General features: G+C 36.1%; 1 pseudogene; it reads right to left on the bottom strand.

Annotated features, from left to right (window-relative positions):
* Positions 1-2,498: 2,498 nt before the first annotated feature.
* LOC131949622 (DNA-directed RNA polymerase II subunit RPB11-like) lies at positions 2,499-3,104 on the bottom strand (annotated as a pseudogene).
* Between the last annotated feature and the right edge of the window lie 12,141 nt (positions 3,105-15,245).

The raw sequence follows: 15,245 nt of genomic DNA, 5'->3' as shown, positions 1-15,245 counted from the left end.
TAATTTTGGAGTTGTCTCTCCTAGAAGAGTGGCTGTCCCCCGCTAACGAGCCTCATCTGCCCGAGGGTTAGAACTCGAGACTTTTCGGCTTAGCAACCATGAGCTTTACCGACTCGACCACGCCGACCCTTTAATCAATTGATCTTCTAGACATTTTCTCCGGAGGGCTTTTAAAATTTTTGGGAGGTATTGGGGGTGGGACGGGACACTGTTAAAAGTATATATGTTCTCTATAAATTCCATTTTGTCCGGGGCAGGGGGGCGGCATAGATGTCTGGAAGAACCTCTGTTTTTAACACAATTTATGTAGAAAAAAAAATTAAATAAGTATGTAATTCCAAGTAGCAGTTCACATTCTGTATTTCGAATGTATATATTTCAGTATTGAGCTCTGTTTGGGTCGGCGCATAACCAGAGGCGTAGCGACCATTCCCGGCGCCCGGGGACAAACTTTCGATTTGCAACCCCCACCCCCCACCCGCCCCTCAAACTTTCAATTTGCACACCCCCTCGCTACGCTACTGCGCATAACGCAGGCCGTTTAGGGATTTTTTTGCACATTGATAGAATAGTTGCTTTGTAAAAACCAAAAAAATATTCGATTGCTCCAGTAATTGTTCTACAGTAACTAAAACACACTGTTGCGTAGAGAGAAAAAATAAAAACTACTTAAGTTGTAGTGTGAAAAATAGCCAAATCTTTAAACCACTTCCATGACTTATTCCCTCCTTTATATAGTCGAATTGGGGTGACGATAAAACTATTTAAAATGTTTTTTTACCAAGCGAATTAAAACTAAAAATTCTTCTCATAATAATTATTTAAATTAAGCATCCTGACGAATGACTCTAAAAAGGAGTTAATTCCAAATTACTAGTATAAATGCAAAAAAAAAAGAATAAAACCCACCCGGGTGGGTGCTGACACGTTGTCACCTTCATTAACTTTAGCTGCTTTTGATGTTTTCTCTCGTTCTGGGCTGTCCTCTTTCTTCCTTTTGGTTGTTGATGTCGAGTTGACTTGTTGGTATTTGTGACGGAACCTCCCACCTAAGATTTCTTCTAGGTCAGGTGTCGGCAACCATTTGAGACCGAGTGCCAAAAGTTATAATTTCCACAATTTCGCAGGTTTTAGAGAGCCACTAACATTTTATTTCAATATTGTAATATTTTTATTAGGATTACATTTACTTATAAATATATATATATATATATATATATATATATATATATATATATATATATATATATATATATATATATATATATATATATATATAGCTTTCAATATGAAATAATATTTATTCATATAAAAACATACACATGTTTTGCAGAAAAAATATTAAAGTATTATATCTAGCTCTGCTAGAATAATACAATCATTTATCAACTATTGTAACTTTAATTACTGAATACTATTTACAATAGTTTTGGCGTTGCGTGCCTTTGAAAGTTTGTTATAAACTGGCTCATAATTTGTTGTTTCCAGTTTTAAGCACGCTCTTAGATTTTTATTTGTAAGTCGGCTTTTTACTTATCTTTTATATTATATTTATGCAAGCAAGCGTCTCCTTGCATGAATATCTGAATGTGTAGACCCGAAGATCCAAATGCCAAATTTCTTCACCTCACTGTAGCATTCTGGAAGAATATTCCATGCGTCACATAATAGGGCCTCAACTCGCGGCATTTTCAGATTTTTCGAAATAAAGTAATTTACCGCTCTCAGTGTTTTCAACAAAAAGAAGTAACTTTTTTTTCGCTACTTTCATCTTCCTCAAGCAAGGCATAGGCTGGATTTTCCTTTCCTTGCAGTTTTACGTTAAGCTCGTTTAGTTTCTTTGTGAAATCCACCATGGAGTTGAATGTTGCAATTTGGGATAAACAAGTAAATAGGAAGTACATTGAAATAGGGAGTAGCTAAATATTCTAATAGACTAGCGATAGTTTATTATTAATGTTTATTAGTATACCCCTCATTATCGAGTGTTAAAAAACATTATTTGTATGAGTTTTGAAAATAAAATAATATAACTATTAATATGTGTGCATCGAGTTGAAGAGCCGCATCTCGACATCAAGGGAGCCGCATGTGGCTCGCGAGCCGCAGTTTGCCGACCGCTATCCTAGGTTGGTGTCGAAAGGCTGAAGAATAGAAAATTGGCCACTCGTACATTTGAAGCCACCCAATACAAGTACTGAGTAAGAGACATTTTTTTTTCTTTTTCTTTCCAATACTTTTATTTGCAATTTAAAACAAGTGCAACAACATCAAACTATTTTATATTTTTCAAAAAAAAAAAAACATATCAAGATGAATTTACAAATGTAATTATTTTTTTTTTTCTAAATTTTATCATCTAATGAAACTATTTTTTTTTCAGATGAACGTATTAATGAACATTAATTATTTTTTTTTTGACCATAATTAAAAACATTTATTCTCAAAACATTTTATACCCAACAGGTTTTCATGATAAGTGAAAAAAAAGGTCATGAAGTACAATATGAAATGTGTTATGTACAGGAACAACAATGGTGAATGAATGAGTGATAACGGTGGTTTAAAAATATGGAATTGTCTAGACAGGGGATCCTTCTTGCTTGTCTCTGACAGCATCCTTGAATCTATCTTCCAAGAGTGAAATTTCCGAGATGAGATCAGTGATGGCATTTGTGATATCAGAGATGATATGGCAGTGATGGCATTTGTGATATCAGAGATGAGATCAGTGATGGCATTTGTGATATCAGAGATGAGATCAGTGATGGCATTTGTGATATCAGAGATGAGATCAGTGATGGCATTTGTAATATCAGAGATGAGATCAGTGATGACATTTGTGATGGTTTCCTGTGGAGTGTAGTCAGGTGTGGTTTGGATCCTCAGGACAAACTTGTGCTCCAAGGGGTGAGGGATCTTGTAGCCAGCAAATAGCACTTGGGGGTCTTTTAACAGCTGAGTGGTGATTACATTTCCAAGAGTGTGGTCTTCTTTGTTGACAGTGAAGATGGCTGCATTGGGGGCTTTAGTGTCTTTCTCTAGGTAGATTTTTTTTCTCCTTTAAGCAGAAGAAATGACTCAAAAGTCTATGGAGCATTCATGATAATTTTTTTAGTAATCCACGGTCATGTTAATTAGTTGATTTTATTTTTTTTTACCGAAATAAAAAAAAAGTTTATATATTTTTTTTTTTTAAGATTTATTATTTACTGGTCTGATAAAATAAAAGTATATTACAGAATTTTCTATGAAGACAAAATTAGTAACATATGTACATGTTTGGAATGACAATAACTTTGCTAAATCTACAGAATGATAAAGATCCATTGATATAATGACAATGCTATCAGGGATCAAATATAAACCATAAGAACACCCTAAATCTGAGTAAAAGGAAAACATGTTTTAAAAAGTATATTTTTGTAGGAAAATACACAGCCTATAATATATTCAACTACATGAATCCTGTGAGTAAGTAACTAGATAGACCAAAAAAAAAGCATGTCTTATTTAAAATTGAAGTACATCAGTCCTGCAACTTCATGAAGTAGATTTAAATTATAGTTCAAATCACATAGTAGGAAGCTTTCAAAGAATCATAAACTGACTGTATGCATAAGTGTCATGTTGCCTTTTTAAAAGATAATGTAATTTGTAATGATTGAGAGAGAGAGAGAGAGAGAGAGATAACATAGAACTAATAGTATATACAGTAGGTCTAAACAGTGATTTTTCTATTCTTTAGCAAATAATCAAAAACTTACAAATTTACACAATGATGAAATAAAAGCCAGATTTTCAGCTAACAAAACATTTCAGAGAAATAACGCTTAACTTTAAGACAGTTTATAAACAGCTATAAATTCCAACACAGGTTCCAAGATGTGAACGTTACTTTATTTATTTTCTTGGTATTAATATTACAGCTGGTTGATACTATTGACTACTTATTATTGCATTAGCAACCAACAATTACTGGGAGTTGTGATTAATATTTTGTAACTAATCACTAAAAGTTTTTTCAAAATTTCTTTGTAATTTAATTATTTATAATTAATACTAACGTTTGTTTACTTGTTTTTGTTTAAATGTGTATTATTTTTTTTTCTTTTCTTTTCATCGTTCAATTATATAATCACCTTCCTTTAAAAAAGCATTGTTATTTCCCCTGACAAAAAAAGTTCTACGCGCGAGATATTTTGACAGAAACAGAAGACGACAGCAAAACGCTGTGAACTGCTTTACACCTTGGTGCACTCTCGGGACTAACACTAATATTCTGTGTCAATGTTTAGTTTCACGTGGTGTGGGGGTGGTGGAAGTGTGTGATCGAATCTAGTATGGGGGAATTGAATGTTTGGGCTATTTTGGTGGAGACTATTTTTGTATCGAGTTTAGATTTGGGAGATTTTTAGTTTTGGAGAATTTATTGTGGGGGAAATTTAATGTGGGAAAATTTAGTGTGGGAGAATTTAGTGTGGGGGAATTTAGTGTGGGAAAAGGATTATGTCAATGTGGTGTTGTAGTGTAGGCAAAGGTGAGCTGCGGTTCACCCCGAATGTTTACAATCGTAAAGCCGGGTTAGTGACGGCTATTAGGGGCAGATAATTTAGTAAAAAACAATTCAAAACCATGGGGAAGTAACAATTTCTGATTGACCTTTTCATTGCCTGTAAACTGCAGCTTTCACTGGGCGAGAGAGGTAGTGTTAAATTCACAAATTATAAATTGCTTATAAGCAGAAAATAAAACAACAAGATGGCGGCGTTTACTACGTCGCGGGTCAGCTCGTAAAAATAAATCTACGTGTGATTGGGTTTACTGTGGGTAAGTTGAGTGGGGGTGTTTGGATTAGTGGGGGGTGGGGTGGAGTTGTCCTTCTGGGTGTGGTTTAATCGACCTCCGGATCATGTGACAATGTGACGGATTGCGTCATTTGTATAACGGTGCTTTGTTTATTCCTAAATCTAAGACTAAATACTAGGGAAAAAGCGTGTCTAATACCCTAAATGTTAACGAGCTTTTACATGCGCTAAATTATAAAAGTAAGAGTACACTTTTTAAGACATAATACTAATAATAAATACATAAAAACGTTTATAATTACAGGCTTTTATAAATGCCCTAAAAAGAAGAAAATAAAACAATTTTTATTAAATATAATATAATTTTTAAAATATAATATACTTTAAATATAAAAAAAATATTTCTTTAAATATATTAATGCACTACTATTTATATCACTATAAATAAAAGCGGGGCCGCTATAATAATAAGTATTATAATAAATTATGTATATTATATTAAATAAAAATGTATTATTTTCTTCTTTTTAGTGCATTTATAGAAGCTTGTAATTATAAACGTGTTTATGTATTTATTATTTTTATACTTTTTAGTATTAACGAAAATATACGCATGTTAAGACAATATAGTGTAGCATCAAATATATGATACACAATTTGAAAAACAGTTTTGCTTTAATAATGTGATTAGTTTTACGATACGTGTCACATTTACTGATGTTTTAGTTACAATCCAAAAATTGCCACAATTAGCTGAACACATATCATAGAACACAAATCTTAAACACTACTTTAACCGAAGACATTACGTCATTAATACTGTTCAGTCTGTGGTCAAGTTTATTGTTCCCCACAGTCCAGTACCTGGCTCCACCGTAGGATACTAATAACTAAAACACTTCGGTAGAGGGATGCATTCTGAATAAAATAACATTCCCCATTTAACAATATTCGAAAGGGTCGGCACTTCAGCAAGCATGGAATAGTCGACACGGGGCTGGCTACAGCACGGCTGTGGGGTTGGGCCTGTTGCCCAAGCGGCTGTCAGCTGTCCGTTTACTTTCTACCTCACCTATTCTCGCTGTACTCTGATGAGTTTTTAAAATCCTATTTAAAGTCGTTTTTTTATATAATATTTTTATGAGTTTAGAAAATAAAATAATATAATTATTAATCAATGTTCATAGACTCGAGAGCCGCACCTTGACATCAAAAAAGACGCATGCGGCTCGCGAGCCGCATGCGGCTCTTTTGGTGTCAAGATGCGGCTCTTCAACTCCTTTCACAAATATTAATAATTATTTTATTTTATTTTCAAAACTCATAAAAATATTGTTCTGCAACACTCGGTAATGAACGATATAATAATAATCATAAACTATAAGCAATTGCTTTTGTATTGGAATATTAACTACTCCCTATTTCAATGTACTTCCTATTAACTTGTCTATCCCATTCATAGGGGGGATATCACAAAGAAACTAAACCAGCTAAATGTAAAACTGCAAAGATAGGAAAACCCAGCATATGCTTTGCTTAAAGAAGTGTGTTTCGAAAAAAAAAAATACTTCATTTTGTTGAAGACACGGAGAGCGGTAAATTACTTATTTATAAAAAATTGAAAAATTAATGTCGTGATAAAACCAACGCTACTATTAACATGAATTGCTTCATCATTACTATAAACAAAATGAAGGATGAGTTCACTGAGAGATTTGAGCAATTCAAAAGAAATGCAGGTACTATAGCGTTTATAGTAGATCCTCTCAACACAAAAATAAATGAGATTAATTTTGAGCTATTTGGAATTTATGCTGGTTCGCTTCAAATGAAATTGCTAGATTTGAAAACCAAACATTTGTGGAGTGGTAAGTTCACATATATTAAGAGCAAGTTAGAATAGTTGGAGGTCCAGTAAAACATGCACGTTGCGCTGAACAAGTGGACTGCTCTAAAAGGAATGCCGCGAGTCGCGGCGATTTTATGTGACGCATGGAATAGTCTTGCAGGATGCTAATGTTAGGTGAAGAAGTTGGCATTAGGAGTGCTGACGATCTTCGTGTCCTTATTGATACGAGCAAGCACTTTCTTGCATTAATGTAATACAAAGTATAGAAGCCAACAAACTAAGTAATAGAGGCGTGCTTGAAACTGAAGTTATGAGCCAGGTTTGAACAAACTTTCAAAAGGCTTGCTAGGCCAAACTATTGTAAATAGTATTCAGTAGTTAAAGTTATATAATTTGATTCATCTATTTTTTAAAAATTATATATATATATAAATATATATATATATATATATATATATATATATATATATATATATATATATATATATATATATATATATATATATATATAGGCCTATTCCTTATCAAAATAATAATATTGAAATGAAAATGTTAGTGGCTCTTTAAAAACATGGAAATTTGGTAAATTGTAACATTTGGCTCTTTCGTCTCAAAAGGTTGCCAACCCCTGTCCTAGGTCAGGGGTCGGCAACCTTTTAAGGCGGAAGAGTCAAAAATCGGAATTTACAAAATTTTCCAGTTTCCAGTTTTTAAAGAGCCTCAAACATTTTTATTTTTAAAAAAAAGTTATTTTATTAGGATTATATATGTAGGCGTATATATATATATATATATATATATATATATATATATATATATATATATATATATATATATATATATATATATATATATATATATATATATATAATTTAAAATAAATAGCTTTTAATATGAAATAATATATATCCATATAAAAACATACACATGATTAGCACAAAACATATTTAAGTATTTTAACCAGCTCTGCTAGAATAATAAAATCAGTAATCAAATTATATAACAATAATTATTAAATACTATTTACAATAGTTTGGCCTTGCAAGCATTTTGAAAGTTTGTTTAAACCTGCCTCATAAATTGTTTTTAGTTTCAAGCACGCCTCTAGATTTTTTATATTTTTTTTACTTTTTTCTCCGAAAGGGGGGGGGGGGGGCGCTTGAAATTTTCACGGGGGACGGACTAAAATTTCCGAAGGGGCGGACACTGTTAAAAGTATATATTTTCTATATAAATTTCATTTCGTCAGGGGGGAATAGGGTGGGGGGGATTGGCGGAGCCCCTCCCAAGAAATGCCCGGAAGAAACACGGGTTGGCTTCTTTACTTTTTATGTATTCAAGAAAGAAAAGCTTGCTCGCATGAATATAGTGACCCGGAGATCGTCATCACTCCATATGCTAACTTAATTACTAATTACTTAATTAGTTTCCTGGGAGACTATTCCATGCGTCACATAATAGTGCCTCAACTCGCGGCATTTCTTTTAGAGTTGTCCAAGTGGGCAGCGAAACATGCATATTTTTTTGGACCTCCAAATCTCCTAACTTTCTCCTTAGTTCCGTGAACTTACCGCTCCACAAATGTTTACTTTTCAAATCCAGCCATTTCATTTGAAGCGAACCAGCATCAATTCCAAATGGCTCAATGTTGATCTCATTTGTTTTTATGTTAAGAGGGTCTACTATGAGCGTCAAAGTGTACTTGCATTTCTTTTGAATTGCTCAAATCACTCAGGAATCCATGCTTAATTTTGTTTATTGTAATTCATGCTGAAGTAATTCATGTTAACAGTAGTATTGGTTTCATCATGATATTTGTTTTCTAATTTATCGAAATTAAATAATTTATCGCTCTCTGTGTTTTCAACACACAAAAAAGTTTTTTTTTTCAAAACAATCAACTTTTTCAAGCAAGGCATAGGCTGGGCTTCCCTTTCCTTGCAGTCTTACATTTAGCTCTGTTAGTTTTTTTTGTAATATTCACAATGAAGTTGAACGTTTCGATTCGGAATGAAAAATTAAATAGAAAGTACATTGAAATGGGGGGGGGGGGGAACTAAATATTCTAATTGAATAGCGAGTGTTTATTGTTTATAATTAGTATTATATCGTTCCTCACCGAATGTTGCAGAACAATATTTTTAAAAGTTTTGAAAATTAAATAATTATTAATATGTGTGCATGGAGCTGAAGAGCCGCATCTTGACAACAAAAGAGACGCAGGTTGCCGACCCCTGTCCTAGGTGGGTGTCGTATGGCTGAAAAATAGAAAATTAAAAATTAGCCACTCGTACACTTGAAGCCACCCATTACAAGCACTGGGAAACAGATATAAATATTCTTCTGGACGATCAACATGGAGTATATCAAAATCAGTTTTCTTGGTATTAATAGTACAGCTGGTTGATACTATTGACTACTTATTATTGGAATAGCAAGTAACAATTACTAGGAGTTGTGATTAACATTTTTTTATTAGTCACCTAAAGTTTTAAATAATTTCCTTGTAATTTAATTTTTTAAAATTAATCCTAACGTTTGTTTATTTGTTTATGTTTTAATGTGTATTCATTCTTTTTTCTTTTCTTTTTATCGTTTAATTATATAATTACCTCCCCTTAATTAAATTGTTGTTTGTTATTTCCCCTGACAAAAATGTTCTACGCGCGAGATATTTTGTCAGGAACAGAAGACGACAGACAGCAAACCGCTGTGAACTGTGTTACACCTTGGTGCACTCTCGGGACTAACACTAATAATCTGTAGGCATTTCACCCCCACTTCACCCCACCCCCGCCTCTCCCTAATTCTTTAGCAGGTCTTAACGCCACCAAAAAAAACCATCGCTCTCTAGAGGGCATTCGCACGGGCACACGGATCAGCGCGGCGTGAGTACACCCCAGTAGCACGTGCATCAAACATTGACCAGCCGGGTGAGAAACACAATCAGCGCGGTGGTAACAAGGTCGGTAACCGGATCTGTTTGACACGTGGTAAGATAGCCGGACCCGGTAGACGGAACACTTAGCCGGACCTGTTAGCCGGAACACTTAGCCGGACCTGTTAGCCGGAACACTTAGTCGGACCTGTTAGCCGGAACACTTAGCCGGACCTGTTAGCCGGAACACTTAGTCGGACCTGTCAGCCGGAACACTTAGTAGGAACACTTAGTAAACCGGATAACCGAGTTAGCCGCATCACTGAGTTAGCCGCATCACTGAGTTAGCCGCATCACTGGGTTAGCCGGAATACTGAGTTAGCCGGAACCGAAATCCGGACTAATGATTTAGCCGGATCACTGAGATAGCCGGAATACTGAATTAGCCGGATCACTAAACTAGCCGGACCACTGAGCTAGCCGGACCACTGAGTTAGCCAGATCAATAAGCTAACCGGAACACTGAGTATCGGACCACTGAATTAGCCGTACCCGTAAGCCGGATCACTGATTTTTGCCGGACCACTGCGGTAGCAGGAATACTTACTCAGCCAGATCGCTAAGCTAACCGCGCCACTGATTTAACAGGAAACTTGAACCATAATTAGCCCACTAGTAATCCGGACCACGGAATGAAAGAACTTTTCTCTTAGCATCTGTCACGTGATACCCGTCTCCCATCATCAATCATGCATGTGATCATAAGCCGTGGGCGCCATGTTTCTTGTCGTGATGTATGTTTCTAATCGAGGATTACAAAAAAATGTAATAAAAGCTTCTACGCAAAAAAAAAATATCTTGAAAAACTCAAAATACCATGAACCAATGCTTGAAGACGAAATAAGTAACTTCTAATTATTCGATTAACAATTAACAATTACTATGAGTTGAAATTAACATTTTTTTTTATTAATTACCTAAGGTTTTAAATACTTTTTTGTATTTTAATTTTCTATAATTTATACTTATGTTTGTTTATTTGTTTTGGCTTTAAATATATTATTATTTTTTCCATTTCTTTTTTTTTCATTTAGTTGTATAATTATCTCCCTTGAAAAATATTTATTTTCTCCCTTAACAAAAAAAAAACGCGCGAGGTATTTTGACTCAAACAAAAGACGAGATCAAACCGCTGTTAACTGTGTTACACCGTGGTGCACTCTCGTGACTAACACTAATATTCTCTGTCAGCGGTTAGGTCCATGTGGGGTGGGGGGGGGGGGGGGGGGAGTGTGTAATGGAATCTAGTGGGGGGAATTGAATGTTCGGGTGATATTAGTGGAGATTATTTTTGTATCGAGTTTAGATTTGGGAGATTTTTAGTGTGGGAGAGTTTAGTGTGGGAAAATTTATTGTGGGAGAATTTAGTGTGGGAGAATTTAGTGGGGGATAATTTGGTGTGAGAGCATTTAGTGTAGGGGAATTTAGTGTGGGAGAATTTAGTGTTGGAGAATTAAGTGCGGGAGAATTTAGTATGGGATAAATGATTCTGTGGTGTTGTAGTGTAGGCAAGGGAAATGATTTGAGTGTGTGTGTGTATAAATAAATCTACGATGGGTGTGATGGGGTTTACTTAGGAGTTTGGGTAAGTTGAGTGGGGGTGTTTGTATTAGTGGGGGTGTTTGGATTAGTGGGGGTGGGGGAGTTGTCCTTCTGGGTGAGGATTAATCGACCTCCGGATCATGTGACAATGTGACGGATTGCGTCATTTGTATACCGGTGCTTAGTTTATTTCTTCATCTAAGACTAAATAGTAGGGAAAAAGCATGTCTTATTAATACTAATAGTTTCGCTGTCTGTGTATCTATCTATCTATGTATCTGACAAGAACACTCTAGAGAAAACACAAAGAAATTAAAAACCTTCACAGTAAAACGAAAACGAAATATGACGTCGACACATTTAGCATAGAGTTGAAAATAATCTCAAGGCGGAAAGTGCACACAGTAATATAATGACGTCATTGATTATCGTGTAAACATTGAATAAAAACGAAATGTTGTCTAATCTAAATGGTTTGCGTGAAGAGTTTCTTGCATACAATTCTTCGGGTAGGGGCGAAGCCCCACCCCACGCGTAAGAACGTCTGAGCCCCCCCCCCCCCCTCCCCAACTCAAAAGAAATTTCTTCATCGATACTCTATAATAAAATTACCGCCTAATTAATGTGTCTAATCTAAAAAGTGGTTTTCTTGCAATTTCTTTAATGCAATTCTTCGGGTAGTGGCTAAGCGCGACACCAGTGTTTCTTTCAGACTTTTTCCTCCCCGGAGAGGGGTGGGGGTAATTGAAATTTTCGGGGGCGGGGGTAGAATTTTCGGGAAGGGGGGCGGACACTGGAAAAAGTATATAATTATATTTTGTTGAATGGGACGGTAGACATGATTTTTTTGGGAGTGGGGGGTGGGGGGTAGGGGGTGGGGGGGGGGGGGTGGGGGTGGTGTGTGTGTGGGGGGGTGGGGTGGTTTCCTCATCGATACTCTATTATAAAATTACCGCCTAATTAATGTGTCTAATCTAAAAAGTGGTTTTCTCGCAATTTCTTTAATGCAATTCTTCGCGTAGTGGCTAAGCGCGACACCAGTGTTTCTTTCAGACTTTTTCCTCCCCGGAGAGGGGTGGGGGTACTTGAAATTTTCGGGGGCGGGGGTAGAATTTTCGGGGAGGGGGCGGACACTGGAAAAGTATATAATTATATTTCGTTGAATGGGACGGTAGACATGTTTTTTGGGGGTGGGGGTGGGGGGGTGGGTTGGGGGTGGGTGGGCTTTGGGGGTGGTGTGTGGGGTGGGTGGGGGTGGGAGGGGTGGGGGTGGTGTGTGTGGGGGGGGTGGGTTGGTTTTAGTTTAGAGAAAAGAGACAGCACTATCAACCTAGTGCCCGGTGTATCCTTCCTCAACGGGCCATTTTTCTCGTACTATATATTAACGAGCTTTCACAAGCGTTAAATTACAAAAGTAAGAGTACACTTTTTAAGTTATAATACTAAACACAAAGCGCTCTACTGCTAGTCCGAATGTCTCGAGTTCCGGGCTCAGTTCTGTTGGGCTCCGTGAGTTCACCCAGCTCTAATGGGTACCTAACGCACCTTAGATAACTAAGGCGAATAGGCTTAGTACTGACCACATTATCTCCCTGTATGTCGAGGTGATTGAAACACGATCTTTACTTTATCTGCCATGTGTGTATTGGGCACGAAGGGGAAAGATTATGAAGATAAGTTAAATAAAAAGCGCGGGTCGATCTGTGGCGGAACTAGAAAAAAGGGGACACCCCGCAAAAAAACACCATCTAACTTGCAGGCGGTCAAAAGAATTTAAAACATGAAAGCTTTGTATAAGAAACGTGGGTACGTTCACCATCAAATTTCCAAAATTCGTGTGTTGTGTGCCCGACCCACGTTTTTTTGGCATCAAATGTATGAACAGTCATCACAAGAACCTGCACAGCTCGAGGAAGCACAACATCTACGAGCAGTCATTGGTAGATCCCCTAGGGTCGGAAGAAAAAATTATTTTCTACTTTTTAGTCCACAAGAAAAACGTGGTTTTTTAAAAAGTTTTTTATATAGTTTATTTTCTACTTTATCTAATGACTTGATTAAGTATGACTTGACTAAGTGTTTTTAAATACACGGACTAAAAATCGACCGATACGCTTTAAACAGAGAAGGGGCATAATTTAATTAAGCTAATTTAGGTCTCTAATTGCTAGTTTTTTATGATTGCATCTGAAATTGTTATGTGAGCTTGACAGTGCGAGACCCACAGCAGCCTACATGCCGTGACCAGGATTCGAACCTGGGTTGTCGCGGCCACAACGCGAAGTACTAACCAATATACGATCACGGCCAGCGCGCTCACATCGATTGAGGCCGAAGTAACTCTGTCAATAGGCCTCCAGTCTTGTCGGTATCTTTAGAAATCATGTCCTCAATTTTATGGTCCTTGGGGCGTAATTTAATTAAGCTAATTTAGGTCTCTAATTGCTAATTTTTATGATTGCATCTGAAATTGTTAGGCGAAAATAGCCTGCATGCCGAATTTCAGATCTCTAGAGCAATCAGAAGTGGGCTAATTTTCGTTGTCAATTTTATCAACAAACCCACAAACAAACGCGAAGCTGAGTTAAGAAAAGAAAAAAAAAGTGTTAATAATAAAAAAGCATTTTATATATTTTTTAAAAAAATTACCAGAGAACATCTTTTAAATAATACGAGCCGACCCGCTGCGTATCATACGCCGCTATTTAGTTGTTTTTTTTTTTCTACTTTTCAGTAATTCATAATTTGTGAATTCGACAGTACCAGTACTGCCACTGAAAATATTTGCTTAAAAACACTAACCCCCTGCTGAAAGCAGCCTCCTCTTGGTTACCTCCTCTAAGTTTAAAATCGTTTCAAACTAAATTATCTGCCCCTAATAGCCGTCACGAAAACCCGTCTCTATGATTGTAAAATGTAAACAGCGTGAGCATAGCTCACCAGACAATATGGGGGTGGGGTGGGGGGTTGTAGTGATAGTGATAGAGAGAAAGAAAGAAAGGGGACTGCAAGGAGGCGCTTGCAGCTTGTTTTCTAACTGATCCCAGAAGAGAATTATATATATATAGATATCACATTCAAAATTCTGTAAGCTATATACATGCCATATATACATATTGAACTAAAACGAATGTAATTTACCTAATCATATACAAGTTATAAATAACAATATAAAATAAATAGTTTTTGAATAATCGAACTTTGTTTGTAAACAATGTCACGCGGTCATAGGCCCTACTTAAGTCGCGTTTGCAAAAATATGTATGAAATCTATGCTGGAAGAATTTTCTTGGTATAAATATTAAAGCTGGTTGATATAAGTGAATTCTAATTATTCGATTAGCAACTAACAATTACTAGGAGTTGTAATTGATAATTTGTTATTAATTAACAAAGGTTTTAAATACCTTTATTGTAAATTAATTTTGTATAATTTACACTAACGCTTGTTTACTTGGTTTTGCTTAAAAATATAGTATTATTTTTTTCCATTTCTTGTTATTGTTTAATTTTATAATAACTTCCCTTATAAAAAAATATTGTTTATTATTTCCCCTGACAAAAAAAGCTCTAAGCGCGAGATATGACAGAAACAAAAGACGACAGCAAACCGCTGTGAACTGTGTTACACCTTGGTGCACTCTCGGGGCTAACACTAATATTCTGAGGGTGTGGGGGGGGGGGGTGATGGAATCTAGTAAGAGGGAGTCGAATGTTTGGTGTTATTTTGGTGGAGATTGTTTTTGTATCGAATTTAGATTTGGGAGATTTTTAGTGTTGGAGAGTTTAGTGTGGGAGAATTTTTTTTCCGTTGCGCTTTTTGTTTTGCGCTTTTTTTCCGATGCGCTTCTTTCTGGTCACCACTTTTACCAGTCACCCCTCCTACAGGAGGCGGACAATAGTAAAAGTATATTGATGATTGCTGATAGGCTGTCTTATTATATAACCTCGCAGGTTTGGTTGACCTCTTGAAGTGATGAGTACTTGCATAGTGGGTGTTTCAGCTGGATAAAGGTCTGGACCATCTTCCTGGGGTTGATCGAGGATTAATGTTGTTGACTTGGCTGCAAAGGTTGGGGCCCAAGATTTCATTAAGCCACCCGAATCG

This window comes from Physella acuta, unplaced genomic scaffold (genome assembly GCF_028476545.2).
Source record: "Physella acuta isolate Inbredline_101_S28 unplaced genomic scaffold, ASM2847654v3 ptg000705l, whole genome shotgun sequence".
NCBI classification, from domain to species: domain Eukaryota; kingdom Metazoa; phylum Mollusca; class Gastropoda; family Physidae; genus Physella; species Physella acuta.
Note: the sequence above shows the minus strand (reverse complement) of the source record. Positions and strands in the feature narration are given on the sequence as shown.